At 43.6% G+C, this 21,130-nt stretch overlaps 1 protein-coding gene across 1 annotated transcript in view; it reads left to right on the top strand.

The window, feature by feature from the left end:
- The window catches only part of LOC121545123 (leucine zipper protein 1), a 92,175-nt gene that overhangs the window by 16,264 nt on the left and 54,781 nt on the right, over positions 1-21,130 (top strand). The window contains exon 2 of the mRNA XM_041855532.2: positions 10,451-10,549. The gene's annotated coding sequence lies outside the window, so the exon portion shown is untranslated. The remainder of the gene's footprint in view (positions 1-10,450; positions 10,550-21,130) is intronic.

The following is a 21,130-nucleotide window of genomic DNA, read 5'->3' on the forward strand; positions in this document are numbered from 1 at the left end:
ATGGTAGACTGCATCTATCCAGCCCATGATGTCACTACGGTAAGACAGCCCATTCCTCATCAAACAGTTACTGCACCATGACCGCGCGCCTCACAGACACACACACACACACACACACACACACACACACACACACACACACACACACACACAAACCTGCTCCATGCTGAAAGTCCTCCACCAGAAAGGAATATTAGAAAATAGATTTGTATTATTTGGGACCTCTCACTAGAACTTTACAGTTGTTAATACTCTGAGCTGGGACGATAAACCGAAAATGATTGACACCGATCACTTATCACAGGCATTTTGCTGATATCGTTCATTACGATAAGTAGCCTATACTAGAGAAATGTGAAGTTTGAAATGAAATAAGTTTGCTAATATGTGTGATTGTTAATTGGCCAATAGATGGCTACAACCATCAAACTAGTAGTAGTAGTTTAAAGGATAATAATACAAAAGAAACTTGTGCACATTGTTATAAAGTTATCGTTCTATTTATTATTATGGCATCAATTCAGGCAATTTGGATTTTTGTCCATATCACCCAGCTCTACTCGGAGCACTGTACCATTTTGAGCATTGTAATCGGTGTCTTTCAACTCCCGCACCATGGTATTTGGTACAAATGTTCCCACGCATCTCTTTTTCTACACTCGCAGGATTTACGATATTTGGTCTCTTACTTTCTGCTGCCTTTTCGGTCGAGACGGTCCTCTGTTTTTAGTTCTCCGGGCCTGCTGTTGGCAGAGGGCCGGTCGGTCCAGCTTGCTCATGTTGGCGTTCGGTCTCCAACAGCGCTAGCTAGCTGCTGCTGTGCTGTCTCAGGAGCTCTGAGAAGACATCGACAGCGAATGTGTGGTTGACTGACTTTGCCAGAAGTGCCTCAAGATTGTACTCACGCTTCAAAGTGTGTGAGGGGAGGATGGATGGTGATAGATAGGGAGAGACGTGGGTAAAATGTGTAATTTTTCATTCTTGGCAGTTCCTCCTTAACTCGTTCCTTGCCTTGCTGCTATGCTTAGTTTTTTACTTCTCGGGCAGCTGGATTCTAGTCTTCACCAGAGGGAAAGAGGGAGGGTTGGAGAGAAGAAGAGGAAGAGAAAGCGAGTGAGTGGGTGGGGGAGGAGGGACAGTAGGCTGCTTGTTAAATATGACCTCTAGAACGCTCATGAGCTGTGATTAGCGTATTTGGTGTTTGAGAGAGTGAGAGGGCATCTGGTCAACAATCTGGAGCAACTATGAACCAACCCACCTCATTTATAATTTAGCCACAGAGAGAGCCCTGCCTGCTATAGCCAAGTAAGCCCATATAAATAGAATCTGGTAATTTTATTTCTATGACGTAAAGTGCCTTCAGAAAGTATTCACACCCCTTGACTTGATTAAAATTGATTAAGTGTATTTTATTTGTAAACGATCTACAAAAAATAGTCTGTCAAAGTGGAGGTACATTTTTAACATTTGTAAAAAATGTATGAAAAATAAAACATATCTTGATTACATAAGTGTTGAAACCCCTGAGTTAATACATGTTAGAATCACCTTTGGCAGCGATTACAGCTGTGAGTCTTTCTGGGTAAGTCTCTAAGCGCTTTGCACTCCTGGATTGTACAATATTTGCACATTATAATTTTAAAAAATTGTTCAAGCTCTGTCAAGTTGGTTGTTGATCATTGCTAGACAGCCATTTTCAAGTCTTGCCATAGATTTTCAAGTAGATTTAAGTCAAAACTGTAACTAGGCCAACATTCAATGTTGTCTTGGTATGCAACTCCAGTGTATATTTGGACTTGTGTTTTAGGTTATTGTCCCGCTGAAAGGTGAATTTGTCTCCCAGTGTCCGTTGGAAAGCAGACTGAACCAGGTTTTCCTCTAGGATTTTGCCTGTGCTTAGCTCTATTCTATTTATTTTTAGCCAAAAAAACTCCCTAGTCCTTGCCGATGACAAGCATACCCATAACATGATACATGCACCACCATGCTTGAAAATATGAAGTAGTATTCAGTGATGTGTTGGATTTGTGCCAAACATAAAAAAGCCACATTTTGTGCAGTTTTACTTTACTGTCTTATTGCAAACAGGATGCATGTTTTGGAATATTTTAATTCTGTACAGGCTAACTTCTTTTCACTCTGTCATTTAGGTTAGTATTGTGGAGTAACTAAAATGTTGTTGATCCATCCTCAGTTTTCTCCTATCACAGCCATTCAACTCTGTAACTTTTTTAAAGTAACCATTGGCCTCATGGTGAAATCTTTTAGCGGTTTCCTTCCTCTCCGGCAACTGAGTTAGGAAGGACGCCTGTATCTTTGTAGTGACTGGGTGTATTGATACACCATCCAATGCGTAATTAATAACTTCACCATGCTCAAAGGGATATTCAATCTGTCTGTTTATATATATTTACCCATCTAGCAGTAGGTGCCCTTCTTTGCGAGGCATTGGGAAAACCTCCCTGATTTTGTGGTTGAATCCGTGTTTGAAATTAATTGCTCGACTGAGGGACCTTACAATTATCTGTATGTGTGGGGTACAGAGATGAGGTAGTCATTCAAAAATCATGATAAACACTAATTATTCCATGCAACATATTATGTGACTTGTTAAGCGCATTTTTACTCCTGAACTTATTTAGGCTTGCAATAACAAAGGGGTTGACTACTTATTGACAAAATACATTTCAGCTTTTCATGTTTAGTTAATTAGTAAACATTTAGAAAAACATAATTCCACTTTGACATTCTGGGGTATTGTGTATTAAATCAATTTAAATTTGGGCTGTAACACAACAAAATCTGGAAAAAGTAAAGGCGTGTGAATACATTCTGAAGGCACTGTAAGCCAACAAAAGCACCAGGTAAACCAACTGTCTTGGTCTTACACCCACTCTCCCTCTGGTCCTCTCTGTTATCTGCCCGAAAGGGGAGCGGGCAGGAGGGAGAGCTGCTGGACTGCATGTGAATGAGTCCTCACTGAGTGATGTCACTTGGCGCCTAAGATAACAGCCGTGGCCTCCGTCCAGCCTTGGGATCCAGGAAGGGGGTGGGGAGCAGGGGAGGTTTATGACCCGTTGGCTCACGTTGCCGTGGCAACCCCCCAGCATGTTTTACACATCCCTATCAGTCCATCTGTGTGTGTGTCGGTCACACTGTAACACGTGTGTGAAAGAGAGAGAACGCAAGGGAGCGCTTCTGGAAGCCGGCTTAGTCTGGCTGAATGACAGAAATCCCTCCTCTCTGGCCCGACCCTGCAGATGGAGAGAACGAAAGGAAAGAAACGGGAGAGCGAGGGTGAGAGAGGGATGACACAGACACCTGTATCAACATCCAACCCCATAACTGGTTTCATAAATTCACTTCCTCTGTCGGTTCGCAGGCAGTACCGTGGTCTGTGCTGGTTGCCTGTAGGGGGGATGGTGAGGGTGGAGCAGTAAGTAACAGAACACTAAGAAAGTACCTTCAAAGAAAAGATGGTGCTTTCCCTCTTTCTTTCCCTCTTCTTGTCATTTGTAATGCTCCTGCTCCAGATCATGTATCCAAGTCTTCGGAGGCTAGCAAGCTTAAAGGGCAACTCTGCCACTTTTCAATTATTCATTATCTCCAGCACCAAACCAGTGTCTACATATGTGAAAAGGACACATTTCTATGATCTGTGGTTAAGATAAGGCCCTAAAAAAAATGTGGGGTGACATCACAAGGTAGGATTAAAAGTAAGACAAAGTGAGTTTCTAGCCAGAGGGAGGGTATTTTATTGCTCCTCACTTCACTAAAAATCTCGTAGTGTTTGAAAATCACTGTTTTTAAAATGTTTTAACTTTTGATGTCATCAGGTAGAACTTTTTAACATTATATATATATTTTTTTTTAAATGCACTTTTCACATATGTAGACACTGGTTTGGTGCTGGAGAAAATGAATATGAGGTTGAAAAGTGGCGGAGTTGCACTTTAAGGGTTTTGTACTAGCTCTAAGAAGTTGAAGGTTCAGGTTGGTTTGAGGCAGTTCTACAGCTGCACCATCGAGAGCATCCTGAATTGTTGCATCACCGCCTGGTATGGCTACTGCTCGGCCTCCGACCGCAAGGCACTACAGAGGGTAGTGCGTACGGCCCAGTACATCACTGGGGCCAAGCTTCCTGCCATCCAGGACCTCTATACCAGGCGGTGTCAGAGGAAGGCCCTCAAAATTGTCAAAGACTCCAGCCACCCTAGTCATAGACTGTTCTCTCTGCTACCGCGACGGCAAGCGTGCACCGGAGCGCCAAGTCTAGGTCCAAAAGGCTTCTCAACAGCTTCTGCCCCCAAGCCATAAGACTCCTGAACAGCTAATCATGGCTACCCGGACTATTTGCACTGCCCCCCCACCCCCACCCCATCTTTTACGCTGCTGCTACTCTGTTAATTATTTATGCATAGTCACTTTAACTCTACCCACATGTACATATTACCTCAACTAGCCGGTGCCCCCGCACATTGACTCTGCACCAGTACCCCCCTGTATATAGCCTCCCTACTGTTATTTTATTTTGTTGTTTTATTTTACTTTTTTATAAAAAAATAAATGCATTGTTGGTTAAGGGCTGTAATGTCTACACTTGTTGTATTCGGCGCATATGGCAAATACAATTTGATTTGATGTGAACTGTCTAAAACTAGCTTTGTCAATTATGTTTACTGCTGGCTGGACAGGGATGACACTTGTTGATATGGTACTGCAATCCTGTGTGATAATGGATATGGGTCTGTATTTCTGTCGTTCTCCCTCCAGCACTGTAACGTAGAGCCTACATGTAGAATCCCTGCACCGTCTCTCTTCTGTCTCCCTCTCCTCCTGTGTTCTAAGCCTGGGATCTAACAGGCGGCTTTCAGAATAAAATTCATTCTCCGGATAATTTTTCTTGTGATCAGAAAATGTTCATGTTCTCAGGGTAAGGAATTTTCAGACGCTTGGGCGACCCAGGCTTCCCTTTCCTCCCCCCAACCCCCCTCCGAGTGTACTTCTCTATTTTCTTCTGACGCTATGCAAGTGACTTATTTTATATTTTGCTTTCCATAAGCAAAAGCGCTAACGTGAATGGATGGAAGCTTTCGGCAATGGCATGCCCATATGTCGCTTTTTTCCCCCTCAGTGTTATTTTTCGAGCCGATCCATCTCGAACTCAATCAGCGCTTTGAAAAAGGGCAGCGTGTAACGAGTGGGTTGGGTTTCTCTCTTCCCAGCCAACCCATTGCTTTAGGAACTCCTCATGCGAGCTAAATAGCCATAAAAATAGAATGGTTGGTGAACCACACTTTTTTTAGCTCTGTTTTAATGAATATTTCGAAGCTGCTGGCTCGTTTTCAAGTCACAGGGTCGTCTTGTATCCAGGCATTGGGGGACAGAAATAGGGCCGTCATCACTGTTTGATCCATTCTCTCTAACTTCTCTGGTTGGAGTGCTTTGTTGACTTTGGCCCGGTCTGGCGACGGGGTCTGCTGAGGCAATGCGCACGCACACACACGGCCCATGTGCGAGGCATCACTCTCCCGCCATCTGGAGGGCCCTCATGCAGCCTCTCATATACCACTCCTTCACCCCCTTCTTTTTTTTATTTTCCATGCCCATTGGTAGCTCACTCGCGTCACGGCACATTTGCTGTTGAAATTCCATATTAAGCTTAAAATGTCCTACTTGACCCAGAGTTAAGTGTGAAATCTCTGTTGTAGGGTTGGTTTACCAGACACAGATTAAGCCTCGTCCTGCACTACAAAGAACATTTAATAGAGAATCCCAAAGAGTTGAGAGGATTTGTGTGTTTTCTCCACTGTCCTCTTGCTAGTAGGTTTCATGAAATGCTCACCATCGCCATTTTCCCTGTACAGTAGCCAACTTTCATGTCACAAGGTGATTTACTCTGTGTCGTTATGATTGTTTTATTGGACCTGCATACACCCATAATAGGATATGTAAGGCACTTCGTCTGGCATTCCTGCCTCTCCCTCCCTGCCTCTGTGACATGGGCCTGCCTTTGTCCTGAGTAATAAGGCTACAGGAAGGCCTGGCTACCGCGGTAGCTCGCTCCAGCCCCACAGGAATCCTTAACACTCCCAGACCTGACTAGCTCATTTGTGTGTTCTGGAATACCGGGCATTTTTTTATGATCCAACAATGATGGGCTTTTTTTTTTTTCTCTTCTTCTCGTGCGTCTGGATTTATTTGTCAAACTGGCCCTCCTCCCCTTTTGCTGTGAACTGAACAATGCCGTGTCATGGTTCTACACGTTGGGTTCAGTTACTTAATTGAGCCACAGTTTGCGCGTTCTCATTTTCTCACTGTGGCATTGCTGCTATACTCAGCATCCTCGGTCGTTCCCTCCTCAGTGACATACGTCATTCATTTTACTGTGTTGGTGCTCTTGATGACTTTGATAAACATGCCTCTGAGTGCCAGATGTGAGTTTTCCCCTCCCTGGTCAATCAAGGGCACAGTGACTGGTGGTGCCAAGGGCCAAGAAAAATGTTCGACCACCGACTTGGACCGACCAACTCTTTGTAACTATCCCCTTTTCACATCCTCCCTCTCTCGCTCCCTCTCTCCTGCCCTTTTCCTCTCCCTTTCTCCCTTCATTTCCCTCTCCTTCTCCCTGTCCTGCCCTCATGCTGGTCTGAGGATGGGTGTGGATAGGTGGGCCCCAGCGTCGGCCATGAAAGAATGCAGTTAAAGTCCTGTTTTATCTGCTCTCCCTCCGAGCTGGATGTCTAAGAGGCATCTGGTCCCCCAGACATGCCAAACACAAAAGCCCCGAATGGGCAGCAGACCTTTATAAGAAAGCAATACCAATCAATTCAGCATTGTTGTTCAAGTCCAAGAAATACCTTTTTACCCAAGTTAGTCACTCTTGAGTGGATTAGCCTGGGGAATGTACTGTAAGTATTTTGAAATGAAGAGGAGCAGTTGTCTAGTATTTCTGCTGTTGGTGATAACGATGAGAATTGTCAAGTACTTTATTTTCATTTGTTGCGTTTCGCTGTGTTCCCTCTGTTGGGCGTACAGTGCGGAACAAAAGCCGAGCCGTTTGAAAGAGAAGGAGACTTAATGGTGCTTTTCATCTTGGGATAACCCATTTATAATAGCACGTTACAACAAGTTCTTCAGGTTTTGAGTGAAATGAAGGAGCTCGTAGGCTGCTTGCCTCGGGGCATATGACAGCTCTATCAATATGGTACAACATTGCTGTCCACTTTCCCTATCTGATGAAATGCAAATACAAGCAGGAGGCATGCACTTGCGGTTTGTAAATTGCCTGCAAAAGACAAATCTATTTGGTGTTCTGTTCTTTTCCATGTTGTTCTCCTCCCTCCACCCTCCCGGCTTTGTACCTCTCTCGGGGCATCCTGTTCAGCATGTTTCATTTGGGCATTCCTTTCCTTCGCTCGCAGACAAAACAACCAGAGAACTTTCTGAGTGAGCCACAGCCCCCCCACCCCCAAATCACTCGCAGGAAATGGGCTCCCATGCAAACTAGCCCCAGCGCAAAAGAACCCTGCATGTATTTTAAGGCCCTCAAAGGTTGAGTGAAGGACATTCATTGTACATGATCCCCCCCCACACACTTTTTTCTCTCCCCTGCTCTCTTCCCCTTAGTACTTTTATTAGCCTTTCTCTGTATTTAACTTGAGAAGTACTTTAAGGTGTCTCAATGTTGTTTCATAAAGGTCCCAAAATGTGGTATTTCTAGTTCTTTGTACTGTACCATGCCCCTTGGTGTAATCATAGAAAGGTACAATTTCAGAAGTAACTTGATGTACTTTCTCAAGCTGTCTTTCCGCTAGCGGTCGTAGTTTAAATTGATAGGCGAATGGCGTAATAATACTCCCTGCTATTCAGCTGACGTAGACTGGGGATGCATGTTTTTTGCGTGTAAAGGATGAGGGCCGAGGCCGCCTTCGAGAAGGATGTGGCTGATGTTCAGTTTACCATTGGTTTTCAATGATTTAAGGGAAACCACACAGAGCGAGGGAAAGGGCCACTTCAGAATGTTTGGGGCTTAGAAATAATGGTCGTCATGTCATGCGAGTCTGTTTACTTCTTTATTTGGTTGTGAAACTGAGGGTTTGTCCCTGGTCAATGTTTGAGGTCTTTTGGTGTCTCTGAAATATCTGTAAGGACGTGCCAACGAACTGGGATCCGAAACATTTACGTTGTAGTAACAGGAGAGTTAATTGGTGGTTACATTTAGGTAAAGAGATGATGTACTTCAGCCATGACAATATCAACATTACAGTATACTTCTCTGAGGACTTCGTTATCACTCCTCTTTGCATAACCCACACTTTTGAGAAGTTGCACGTTGAGTCAACATTGAGGCAACATTGTTTGTAGCGATGGGGGAAAAAATCGATACAGTTGCATATCGCAATATATTATTTTTCGACAATATTATATTGATATTTGTCTCAAAGTATCGATTTGTACTTTCTTTTTTTTAATGGCTACTGTAGGTATCGTTAGCTAGTGGTAGTCGGCTGTACCTGAGCCAAAACTCTGGTATTTTTCATCCTATAGCTTTTTCTCCATCTTCTTTTTAAATAGTGAGCCAACATGTTTTCAGCACTTATTTCCCTGACTGATCAAAACTCTTTCTCTGCAGCAGACATACAGTACCAGTCAAAAGTTTGGACACACCTACTCATTCCAGGGTTTTTCTTTATGTTTAGTATTTTCTACATTGTAGAATAATAGTGAAGACATCAAAACTATGAAATAACACATATGGGATCATGAAGTAACCAAAAAAGTGTTAAACAAATAAAAATATATTTTATATTTGAGATTCTTCAAAGTAGCCACCCTTTGCCTTGATGACAGCTTTGCAGAAAATAGTACAAATAAAGAAGAACCCTTGAATGAGTAGGTGTGTCAACTTTTGACTGGTACTGTATAGTGATCAATATGTTTGGAACATCACAATACATATAGAATCGTGAGAATTGCAATACATATCATATCGGCATCTACGTGTCGTGATAATATCGTATCGTGAGGTCCCTGGCAATTCCCACCCCTAGTTCTGTGGTCATTTGTGTGTTTGCTGGGCACTTTTGAACGAACTGGACCAACTGACTGATGCATCACTGTCCTGTTGTTTAACTCTATCTCCATTGTGCGTGACATGATTCAGCAGATCTGTTTATGCAATGACTGTACTATGTGAGAGCTCATGAATCTACCATGAGCTGCCCAATGCTGAGGGTTTATCCTAGACAGCCCTGTTGCGAATGGTGTACTGGAATATTCCTACTGCAGGCATGGTGGGGGTCCACATTACATAAGTCTGTCTGTCTGCAGTTACCAGTGTACTGTAGCTGGGGGGTAGGGGAGGAATGACCTGGAAACTGTCCTCCTGTTATTTGTCTCTCCTTCCATTCATCTGTGAGAACTTGAGTTCCCTCAATTCTTTCTCTCTCTTCTCACGGCCATATTTCCTGTTCTCTGTCACTGCTCCCCCTTTTACCCATAATGTTGTTTTGCGGTCACCCTGTCCTTGCCTCACCGGCTTATGGCTTTCGGAAGAACACCTGTGTTTCCCATTTCTTCCTTTAGACATTTCTGAGGGAATCTTTTCCCTCTTCCCAACTTGAAAATCCAGACCAGACATATATATATATAGTCTTAACGGTGGATTCTTTCTGCTTAAAGAAACAAATGGAATGCTACTGCGCAAAACTGGTTCATGCGTCAGAAATGAAAAATGGTCCTGTGGCAACCCATGGTTGAGAGGAGAGTTAGTGCATGACATAGATAGTGATGGGGGGAAAAAATTGATAAAGTTACATATCGGGATATTATTTTTGACAATATCGCAACGTAATTTTTGCGCTAGTTGGCTGTACCTGCACCAAAACAGTATTTTTCCTTCATAGCTTGTTCTCCATTATAAATAGAGAGCCAAATCGTTTTCAGCACTTTTTTTTATTTCCATGATTGATCAAAACTAGTTTTCTCATGGCTCTCTCTTGTCCCTCTGCAGCAGACATATGGTGAGCAATATGTTTGGAACATCAAATTGTAATACAATTACAGTATCAAATCGCAATACATATAGAATCGTGAGAATCACAATGCATATCGAATATGTATCGTGACAATATTGTATCGTGAGGTCCCTGGCAATTCACAGCCCTAGACATAGGGCCAGAATGGAATGAATGGAGCACTGTTGGGCCAGCCAAAAACGAGTTGTCTGGTCATGCATAAGACAATTGAGGGGCAACGAAATGTGGCACATATCTGACCGACTTCTCAGACCACCTCTTGGCCAATATGCCTCAATGTGAATGGTTCCTTTTACACTGAAGGCATTGTCAGTTGACTGACTTAAGTGTGTTTACCAAGCACAACAATGGTGAAAGGATTCTATGAATCATAGTAACGTTTGTCCTCTGTGGTCTTCCTCTGGTTATAGGGCTTGTGGATGGAGCGCCATAGTGAAACCATCTGGTGACAGACGGGCCACATTTACCAGCTGCTTATCACCCAACATAAGAGGATGTATCCATAGAAAGTAAGTTTACGGTGTGTGTGTTTTGAATGTCTTTGTCAAGGCCATGTTTACACTTAAGCTTACGGTATCTACAGTTCAGTCTTTGTATTATCATATATTAGTGTGTATGCGTGTCTGTCTGTAAACACACCCTCTCAGGACCATCTCTCTCTAACCTTGACTGGCCTTTTTTGACTTACTGTTTCTCTCAAACTGTGACTGACTGTCTGCCTTTGACTGTGTCTGTTTCTTTCTAAAGAGGACTTGTGTGTGTGTGTGTGTGTGTGTGTGTACGTACACTCCCATGCCCATACTGTGTGCGTGGCAATGAGTCTGCGTGCAGCTGCTCAGTTGGAAGAGGAAACCCAGACAGAATGTGGTGGGGAAGGTTCCGGATTCCAAGGCCGGTCCTTACCTCTGAACCCTTTGTGAGCTGGTTTCCTGGTGGGCCAGGGCAGTGTTGCACTAAAGCTGGCGCCGCGCTTCCTTCCCTGTACCCATAGGTCAGCAAGGAGTGGCAAATGCACACATTGCAGGCCCACACAAATACAGAGCACAGTCTCACGCATGCACGCACACACACACAGAGCGCCGGCTCACCTGGAAGCCCTCGGTAACACCCTCCCAGTAATGTGCTCTCTCTGTCAAACTTACTCTGCACTGGGAAAAGCCCCAAAAAATGGTCATTGAGGCTGCGTTTAGACGGGCAGCCCAATTCTGATACTTTTTCCACTAATTGGTATTATGACCAATCACATCAGATATTTATTTGTAGCTGATCTGATTGGTCAAAATACCAATTAGTTAAAACAAGAACATAATTGATCTGCCTGTCTAAATGCAGCCTGACTGTCCAAGTCAAGTCTAGTCAGGCTGCAGGCACTGTCTGCTTCAGCATGCTAGTAACTGTGCAGAATATCTATGAATACTACCTATGGAGAGTGGTGAAATGAAAAAAGTATCCAAAGGGGACAGTTGAATCCCATAGAGGCCTTTATTAATTGGTCTTCCCATTTGGTTGAATTCTTCTTTAGGTGTAATTAAAAACATGGTCAAAGTGGGTTGGTGTCGTTAAGGTTGGGCGGTATCCAGATTTTCATACTGTTGCTGTACCATACCGGGGTGTACGCTATTACCGAATGTGCACACAAGGAGCACTATTAATTTTTTTGCTGCACAAAACAATTTAGGCAGCAGGGATCTTGATCCAGGAAGGGATTGAATGTCTCTGCTGTAACCAAGAAGCTTGATCTTGACTTCTAGCCACTTAGCTAGCAAGTTAGCAAACCAAATGCATAGCTGGAGCCCTGAGCTGGATATAATAATATAATAATAATATGCCATTTAGCAGACGCTTTTATCCAAAGCGACTTACAGTCATGCGTGCATACATTTTTGTGTATGGGTGGTCCCGGGGATCGAACCCACTACCTTGGCATTACAAGCGCCGTGCTCTACCAGCTGAGCTACAGAGGATATGATTTATTTGACATAGATTTCTTCTAGTTATACTTAACTTACAGTTATAAGCAGTGGCGTAGCGCGCACCCCCGCAGCCCCTGGGTGCCCTCAACATAATTTTTTTATTATTATTATATTTTTTACGGTATTGAAAGTCATAACGTCTGCATTTCGAAATACCCCGGTGTACGGTATAAACGGTATATCGCCCAAGCCTAGTTGTCATGGTGAAGGGCATAGACTGTATTGGAGTAAGAGACTGTGTGAATGTGATATGCTGTGTCATATCTCCCAGTGGTAGTGGCTAAAGTGACTATATCCCAACGTATATATCGTAATCAGCTAAATATAAAGATGGCTCTGACAGTAATGTGTCAATCAAGCCGTCTCTGTGTGTGTATCCCAGGCATATTTATGGGGCTGTGTGGACTCGTGTAGCAGGTAAGATGAAACCTAGAGTCCTCTCCTCCTCACACTCTGAATAGTTCCACCCCTTTCCGCAGGTTATTTCCATGGGTTTATTACTGTAGGTGTCATTAAATACTGCTGCATTATAGGGCAAGAGAAGGGGGACGGGGGGAGTGAGGCTCCCGTCTCTGCTCTGTCACAGCGGCAGAGCTACGCCAGCCAGTGTGACGTCTGTTCCACATTCACCACCCACAACATGACATTACTCCCCCTCTGTTTCTCTCCCTCCTCTTATCTTCTTCCTCCCCTTCTTTCTACTGTCTCTATCTAGCACTTTTTGCTGTCCATTTCTTCTTTCTCTGCTTCCCTTTCCCCATATCTCTCTGTCTCTCCCTCCCTCTTTTTCTCTCCCTCCCCCTTTCCCACTCTCCTCTAGCCTGTGATGATGATGAGTGCAAGAGAGTGCTGCATTTCTGCTGCAGTGTTCCGGTCTGGCAAAGCCCTGCTCAGCATTCTGTGGGCTCACTCCTCACCGCCTTGTATCTCTCACTCACTCACTCACTCACTCACTCACTCACTCACTCACTCACTCACTCACTCACTCACTCACTCACTCACTCACTCACTCACTCACTCACTCACTCACTCACTCACTCTCCCACTCTCCCACTCTCCCACTCTCCCACTCTCCCACTCTCCCACTCTCCCACTCTCCCACTCACTCACTCTTCAACTCGCTCACTCTTCCATTCGCCCACTCGCCCACTCGCCCACTCACTCACTCGCCCACTCACTCTCCCACTTAGTTACCCCTCTCTCTGTCGGCCTCTCACACAAGAGACGCAGTGAATCTGAAGCTCCCACAGTGCCACCTTGCAGCCGCACGGGTATCTGATGCCAACACTCTGGCTGCCAGGCTGTGCCAACCATAGACAGACTGACAAAAGGGAGAGAGGGAGGAAGAGGGTATATGTTAATCAACTTTTTCAAAAAAATCTAATCAAATCAAATTTGTCACATGCGCCGAATGGTGTAGATCTTACAGTGAAATGCTTACTTACAAGCCCTTAACCAACAATGCAGTTCAAGAAATAGAGTTAAGAAATATTTACTAAATAAACTAAAGTAAAAAGTAACACAAACAAATAACAATACCGAGGCTATATGTAGGGGGTACCGGTACCGAGTCAATTTGCGGGGGTACAGTTTAGTCAAGGTAATTTGTACATGTAGGTAGGGGTAAAGTGACTGCATAGATAATAAACAGCGAGTAGCAGCAGTGTAAAAACAAAGGGGGGGGTGTCAATGTAAATAGTCTGGGTGGCCTTTGATTAATTGTTCAGCAGTCTTATGGCTTGGGGTAGAAGCTGTTAAGGAGCCTTTTGGACCTAGACTTGGTGCTCCGGTACCGCTTGCCGTGCGGTAGCAGAGAGAACAGTCTATGACTTGGGTGACTGGAGTCTTTGACAATTTTTCTGACCTTCCTCTGACACCGCCTAGTATATAGGTCCTGGATGGCCGGAAGCTTGGCCCCAGTGATGTACTGGGCCGTACGCACCACCCGAGCAGTTGCCATGCCAGGCGGTGATGCAACCGGTCAGGATGCTCTCGATGATGCAGCTGTAGAACTTTTTGAGGATCTTTTCAGTCTCCTGAGGGGGGAAAAGGTGTTGTCGTGCCCTCTTCACAACTGTCTTGGTGTGTTTGGACCATGATAGTTTTGTTGGTGATGTGGACGCCAAGGAACTTGAAACTCTCGACCAGCTCCACTACAGCCCTGTCGATGTGAATGTAGGCGTGTTCGGCCCTCCTTTTCCTGTAGTCCACGATCATCTTCTTTGTCTTGCTCACGTTGAGGGAGAGGTTGTTCTCCTGGCACCACAGTGCCAGGTCTCTGACCACCTCCCTATAGGCTGTCTCATTGTTGTCGGTGATCAGGCCTACCGCTGGTGTGTCGTCAGCAAACTTAATGATGGTGTTTGAGTCGTGCTTGGCCACGCATTTGTGGGTGAACAGGGAGTACAGGAGGGGACTAAGCACACACCTCTGAGGGGCCCCTGTGTTAAGGATCAGCGTGGCAGATGTGTTGTTGCCTACCCTTACCACCTGGGGGTGGCCCGTCAGGAAGTCCAGGATCCAGTTGCAGATGGAGGTGTTTAGTCCCAGGGTCCTTAGCTTAGTGATAAGCTTTGTGGGCACTATGGTGTTGAACGCTGAGCTGTAGTCAATGAACAGCATTCTCACGTAGTTGTTCTTTTTGTCCAGATGGGAAAGAGCAGTGTGGAGTGTGATTGAGATTGCGTCATCTCTGGATCTGTTGGGGTGGTATGCGAATTGGAGAGGGTCTAGGGTTTCCGGGATGATGGTGTTTGTGAGCCATGACCAGACTTTCAAAGCACTTCATGGCTACCGACGTGAGTGCTAAGGGGCGGTAGTCATTTAGGCAGGTTACCTTCGCTTTCTTGGGCACAGGGACTATGGTGGTCTTCTTAAAACATGTAGGTATGACAGACTTGGTCAGGGGGAGGTTGAAAATGTCAATGAAGACACATGCCAGTTGGTCTGTGCATGCTCTGAGTACACGACCTGGTAATCCGTCTGGCCCCGCGTCCTTGTGAATGTTGACCTGTTTAAAGGTCTTGCTCACATCGGCTACAGAGAGCGTGATCACACAGTCGTCCGGAACAGCTGGTGCTCTCATGCATGCTTCATTGTTGCTTGCCTCGAAGCGAGCATAAAAGGCATTTAGCTCGTCTGGTAGGCTCGCGTCACTGGGCAGCTCACGGCTGGGTTTCCCTTTGTAGTCCCCTTTTTGAAGTGTCTCACTAGTAACTGAGGGCATCTGTTTTGATTCTTCTCCCACTCACTTGCTGTTGTAGACATACATGAGCACTCTCTCGCTCACTAACATACTTACGGTCTACTTGACACATACATTACACACACACACCAGGGTTTCCGTTAAGAAAATGTGGTGCCGGACAATGTGACCGGGAAGATATTAATTTACCAGCCATTTGAGAAGTTTACCGGACCCATATGCATTGGGTGCATAACCCATTAGGGTGTCCATCCACGTTGCTCAGAATGACAGAAATCACATTTAGATTATGGTAATGCATCTTGACAGAACATGCAACTCATGTAATGACGCAGCCAATAAAACATAATTTTCAAACATTTGCCAAATTGCAATTTGTGTGAGAAAAACTCAATTCTAAACAACACACCTGGTAGTGGTTCCATATGTGACAGAGATGAAAGTTTCTGTTAGAAACTTAGAAAGAGGGGGTATCTAAAGATGCAACAACTAGGATGGCTGCAAATATGACTAGGATTGTGCATTTGGCTTCTGGACAACAAAATAAAGTTGATAATAAACCAATAGAACAGGAGAGAAATGGCATAGCGGTGGGTCCAATAGCGGTGGGTCCAATAGCAGTGGGTCCAATAGGGAAGTAAATGTAAATACATTTGTAAATACAAAAATTATATAATTTCTTCTGTCTATAGAGAAATAAATAAAATCATTCAAAATACTTCACCAGAAAGCTTGACTTAGCCACAGAAGAATCGAGGATCGAGGCTTTTGAAAAATATCTGCGGATTGTTTCAAATCACAAGCCCGTAGTCCTATGCCTATTTGGGAACAACTCGCATAATAAATTGCATGGACTCACTCTGTGTGCAATAATAGTGTTTTTTAATGACTACCTCATCTCTGTACCCCACACATACAATTATATGTAAGGTCCCCCAGTCGAGCAGGGAATTTCAACCACAAAGACCAGGGAGGCTTTCCAATGCCTCACAAAGGTCACCTATTGGTAGATGGGTAAAAATATATAAACAGACATTGAATATCCCTTTGAGCATTGTGAAGTTATTAATTACACTTTGGATGGTGTATCAATACACCCAGTCACTACAAAGATACAGGTGTCCTTCCTAACTCAGTTGCCGGAGAGGAAGGAAACCGCTCAGGGATTTCACCATGAGGCCAATGGTGACTTTAAAACAGTTACAGCGTTTAATGGCTGTGATAGGAGAAAACTGAGGATGGATCAACAACATTGTAGTTACTCTACAATACTAACCTAATTGACAGAGTGAAAAGAAGGAAGCCTGTACAGAAAAATAAATATCCCAAAACATGCATCCTGTTTGCAACAAGGCACTAAAGTAATACTGAAAAAAATTTGGCAAAGCAATTAACGTTTTGTCCTGAATACAAAGTGTTATGTTTGTAAGAAACTTGTCTGTCGGCCCTGGATTAAAGACCAAAATTTGTTAAAGAAAATAGTGATGAATAAAAAAGTATACCAGTTTTAATTTAAGGACCGAAAAATTGACAGCTGTGCCATATAGATTGCAAAATAGATGAAGAGATTTTTGATGTACCGATTCTATGGCACATGGTTCATGAACTGATCCACAAAACGACGCCGGATTCATAACAACCATCCCAGCTCTGCAGATTTTGCTGTGAAGAGACAGAATCCTTAGATAATTTGTTTTTGTACTGTCCATATGTAGCTTGGTTTTGGTCGCAGGTCCAGGAATGGCTGAAGAATTGCAACATTTACCTGGAGCTAACTCTGCAAATAGCACTGCTGGGTGATTAAAAAAAATAAATAATAATAAGTCAGTCAATCAATAATATAATAATACTTTTAGCAAAAATAATTTACAATATGTAGAAACTATGCGAATATAAAGGTTCATAACTTTTGTGAAACATCACAGCACAGTTGAAAAATACAGTGCATTCGGAAAATATTCAGACCCCTTGACTTTTTCCACATTTTGTTACGTTACAGTCTTATTCTAAAATCGATTAAATCGTTTTTTACCCTCATCAATCTACACACAATACCCCATAATGACAAAGCAAAAACATGTTTTTAGAAATGTTTGCAAATGTATAAAAAATTAAAAACTGCAATCTCAGTACTTTGTTGAAGCACCTTTGGCAGCGTTTACTGCCTCGGGTCTTCTTTGGTATGACGCTACAAGCTTGGTACACCTGTATTTGGGGAGTTTCTCCCATTCTTCTCTGCAGATCCTCTCAAGCTCTGTCAGGTTGGATGGAGAGCGTCGATGCACAGCTATTTTCAGGGCTCTCCAGAGATGTTAGATCAGGTTCAAGTCCAGGCTCTGGCTGGGCCACTCAAGGACATTCAGAGACTTGGTAGAGCATGGCGTTTGCAACGCCAGGGTTGTGGGTTCGATAAAAAATAATGTATGCACTAACTGTAAGTCGCTCTGGATAAGAGCGTCTGCTAAATGACGTAAATGTAATGTAAATGTTGTCCCGAAGCCACTCCTGCGTTGTCTTGGCTGTATGCTAAGGGTCGTTGTCCTGTTGGAAGGTAAACCTTTGTCCCAGTCTGAGGTCCTGATCAAGGATCTCTCTGTACTTTGCTCTGTTCATCTTTCCCTTGATCCTGACTGGTCTCCCGGTCCCTGCCGCTGAAAAACATCCCCACAGCATGATGCTGCCACCACCATGCTTCACTGTAGGGATGGTGCCAGGTTTCCTCCAGACGTGACGCTTGGCATTCAGGCCAAAGAGTTCAATCTTGGTTTCATCAGACCAGATAATCTTCTTTCTCATGGTCTGAGAGTCCTTTTTTTACATCAAGTTTTTATTATTTCAATTCACAGGATTCATACAATACATTTATAGATATTTTTTTGGCCAACCACACTCTCCGTTGGCATTCTGACAAGTGGAAATCAGAGTCATCACAAAGCAACATCACTATTGGATCTAATGGCAATATTTTATCTATAAGTACAGAGATGACATTGTTGACTTTCCCCCAGAATTCAACCACCCCCTGGCATTTCCACAGCACATGCTGAGAAGTACCAAGGTCCCCTGTGGTGCAGAACTCACATAATGGCGATGGACTAATGCCCATGTGGTGCCTTTTTTGAGGTGTTAGGTTCTATGGCACATTTTTTTATTAATTAATTGGTGATTGGGGTTTCTAGATGATCCAAATATATTTTTCCATACTGTCTCACAATGTATTTGTCTGTCAGCAAGTGTAATATCATTTTCCCATACAGTGGATAAAGTTAATGGTTTTTGTGCTGCTCAAATTAATTGACTATAGATATCAGAAACAACTCCTTTTGAGGGGTGTCTGTCCGTTAGAAGTTTGACCAATGGATGTACTGCTAATTCTGCTCCCCAGGGGACCCCATAGGCTCGCATGGATAGGCGGAGTTGAAGTTAAAGACAAAATGATGAACCTGGGACATTAAAACACTGCCAGAATTCCTGGAAACTGAGGAGTCCATTCACATTGAATGTCTTTGACAGTATAAATACCCTTCTTAGACCAGGAATCTGATATAAATGGTTTCTTACACACTAAGAATTCTTTATTACGCCATATTGGAGAGTATTAATGCCATTTAAGATTAGATCTCATATGCTTCTCTGTAGTTTTCCACACATTTACTGAGTACGCTATAATGGGTCCAAACAATAATGCACATTTCCTAGGTGTCAATCCAGAAAATAATACATCTTGTAATCTAATTGGTGAAACTATTGACTCTTCTATAGCATGCCAAGAAACAGAAGCCTCTGGGTTTAACCAGGTCTTCAGGAAAGTCATTTGGAATGATGGGTGATACAGTTTTAGATTTGGAACTGCAAGTCCACCTGATGTTTTTGTTCTTTGGTGTTTAATATGTGGTCTTTCCTCCCCCAAATTAAATTCTTTATGACAGTCAAGTTTAGACCAATAGTCTATAGGAGGTGGCAGTGGTAACATGGAACTCATAAAATTGATACGAGGGCGGACATTATTTTTAATAATTGAGATTCTAGCATGCAAAGAAGTGGCCATAGCAGACCATCTTTTTATGTATTTTTGGATCTTTTGAAAGGTTTCTAAGTAGTTCTTCCTGCAAGTAGTGTGAATAGAGGGGGATATGGTAATGCCTAAGTAGGTGATTTGTTTCTTCACTGGGATCATGGGTGGTAGTTGCACGCTTCTCATAGCTGAGTTAAGAGGTAGTAGAGCTGATTTGTTTTTTTCATGGTCTGAGAGTCCTTTTAGGTGCCTTTTGGCAAACTCCAAGCAGGCTGTCGTGCCTTTTACTGAGGAGTGGCTTCCGTCTGGCCATTCTACCATAAAGGCCTGATTGGTGGAGTGCTGCAGAGATGTTTGTCCTTCTTGTAGGTTCTCCCATCTCCACAGAGTGACTCTGGAGCTCTGTCAGAGTGACCATCGGGTTCTTGGTCACCTCCCTGACCAAGGCCCTTCTCCCCCAATTGCTCAGTTTGGCTGGGCGGCCAGCTCTAGGAAGAGTCTTGGTGGTTCCAAACTTCTTCCATTTAGGAATGATGGAGGCCACTGTGTTCTTGGGGACCTTCAATGCTGCAGAATTTTTTTGGTACCCTTCCCCAGATTGGTGCCTTGGTGTGTGCCTTTCCAAATCATGTCCAATCAATTGGATTTGCACCTGAGCTCAATTTCGAGTCTCATAGCAAAGGGTCTGAATACTTATGTAAATAAGGTATTTCTGTATTTATTTATTTATTTATTTTATATACATTTGCAAAAATGTCTAAACCTGTTTTCGCTTTGTCATTCTGGGGTGTTGTGTGTAGAATGATGAGGGGGAAAAATAATTGTATCCATTTTAGAATAAGGCTGTAACGTAACAATGTGGAAAAGTCAAGGGGTCTGAATATGTTCCGAATGCACTGTATATGGCAAATAGGGGGGGAAAATGGATGGTGTTAAGAGATACAGTGCTATGAAAAAGTATTTGCCCCCTTTCTAATTTTCTCTACTTTTGCATATTTGTGATACTGAATGTTATCAGATCTTCAACCAAAACCTAATATTAGATAAAGGGAACATAAGTGAACAAATAACACAACAATTACATATTTATTTCATTTATTTCATAAACAAAGTTATGCAACACCCAATTCCCCTGTGTGAAAAAGTAATTGCCCCCTTACACTCAATATCTGGTTGTGCCACCTTTAGCTGCAATGACTCCAACAGTCTCTCACGTCGCTGTGGAGGAATTTTGGCCCACTCTTCTATGCAGAACTGCTTTATCTCAGTGACGTGTGGGTTTTCAAGCATGAACTGCTCGTTTCAAGTCCTGCCACAACATCTCAATTGGGATTAGGTCTGGACTTTGACTAGGCCATTGTCTCCTGAGTGGCGCAGTGGTCTAAGGCACTAGAGCTAGCTGTGCCACTAGAGATCCTGGTTCGAATCCAGGCTCTGTCGCAGCTGGCCGCGACCGGGAGACTCATGGGCGGCGCACAATTGGCCCAGCGTCGTCCAGGGTAGGGGAGGGAATGGCCGGCAGGGATGTAGCTCAGTTGATAGAGCATGGCATTTGCAACGTCAGGGTTGTGGGTTCGATTCCCACGGGGGGCCAGTATGAAAAAATATATATATATGTATTCACTAACTGTAAGTCGCTCTGGATAAGAGCGTCTGCTAAATGACTTAAATGTAAATTCCAAAACTTCCAATTTGTTGCTTTTTAGCAATTTTCATGTAGACTTGATTGTGTGTTTTGGATCATTGTCTTGCTGCATGACCCAGCTGCGCTTCAGCTTCAGCTCACAGACTGATGGTCTGACATTCTCCTGTAGAATTCTCTGATACAGAGCAGAAGTCATGGTTCCTTCTATTATGACAAGTCGTCCAGGTCCTGAGGCAGCAAACCAGCACACCA

This window comes from Coregonus clupeaformis, chromosome 29 (genome assembly GCF_020615455.1).
Source record: "Coregonus clupeaformis isolate EN_2021a chromosome 29, ASM2061545v1, whole genome shotgun sequence".
Classification (NCBI taxonomy): Eukaryota; Metazoa; Chordata; class Actinopteri; order Salmoniformes; family Salmonidae; genus Coregonus; species Coregonus clupeaformis.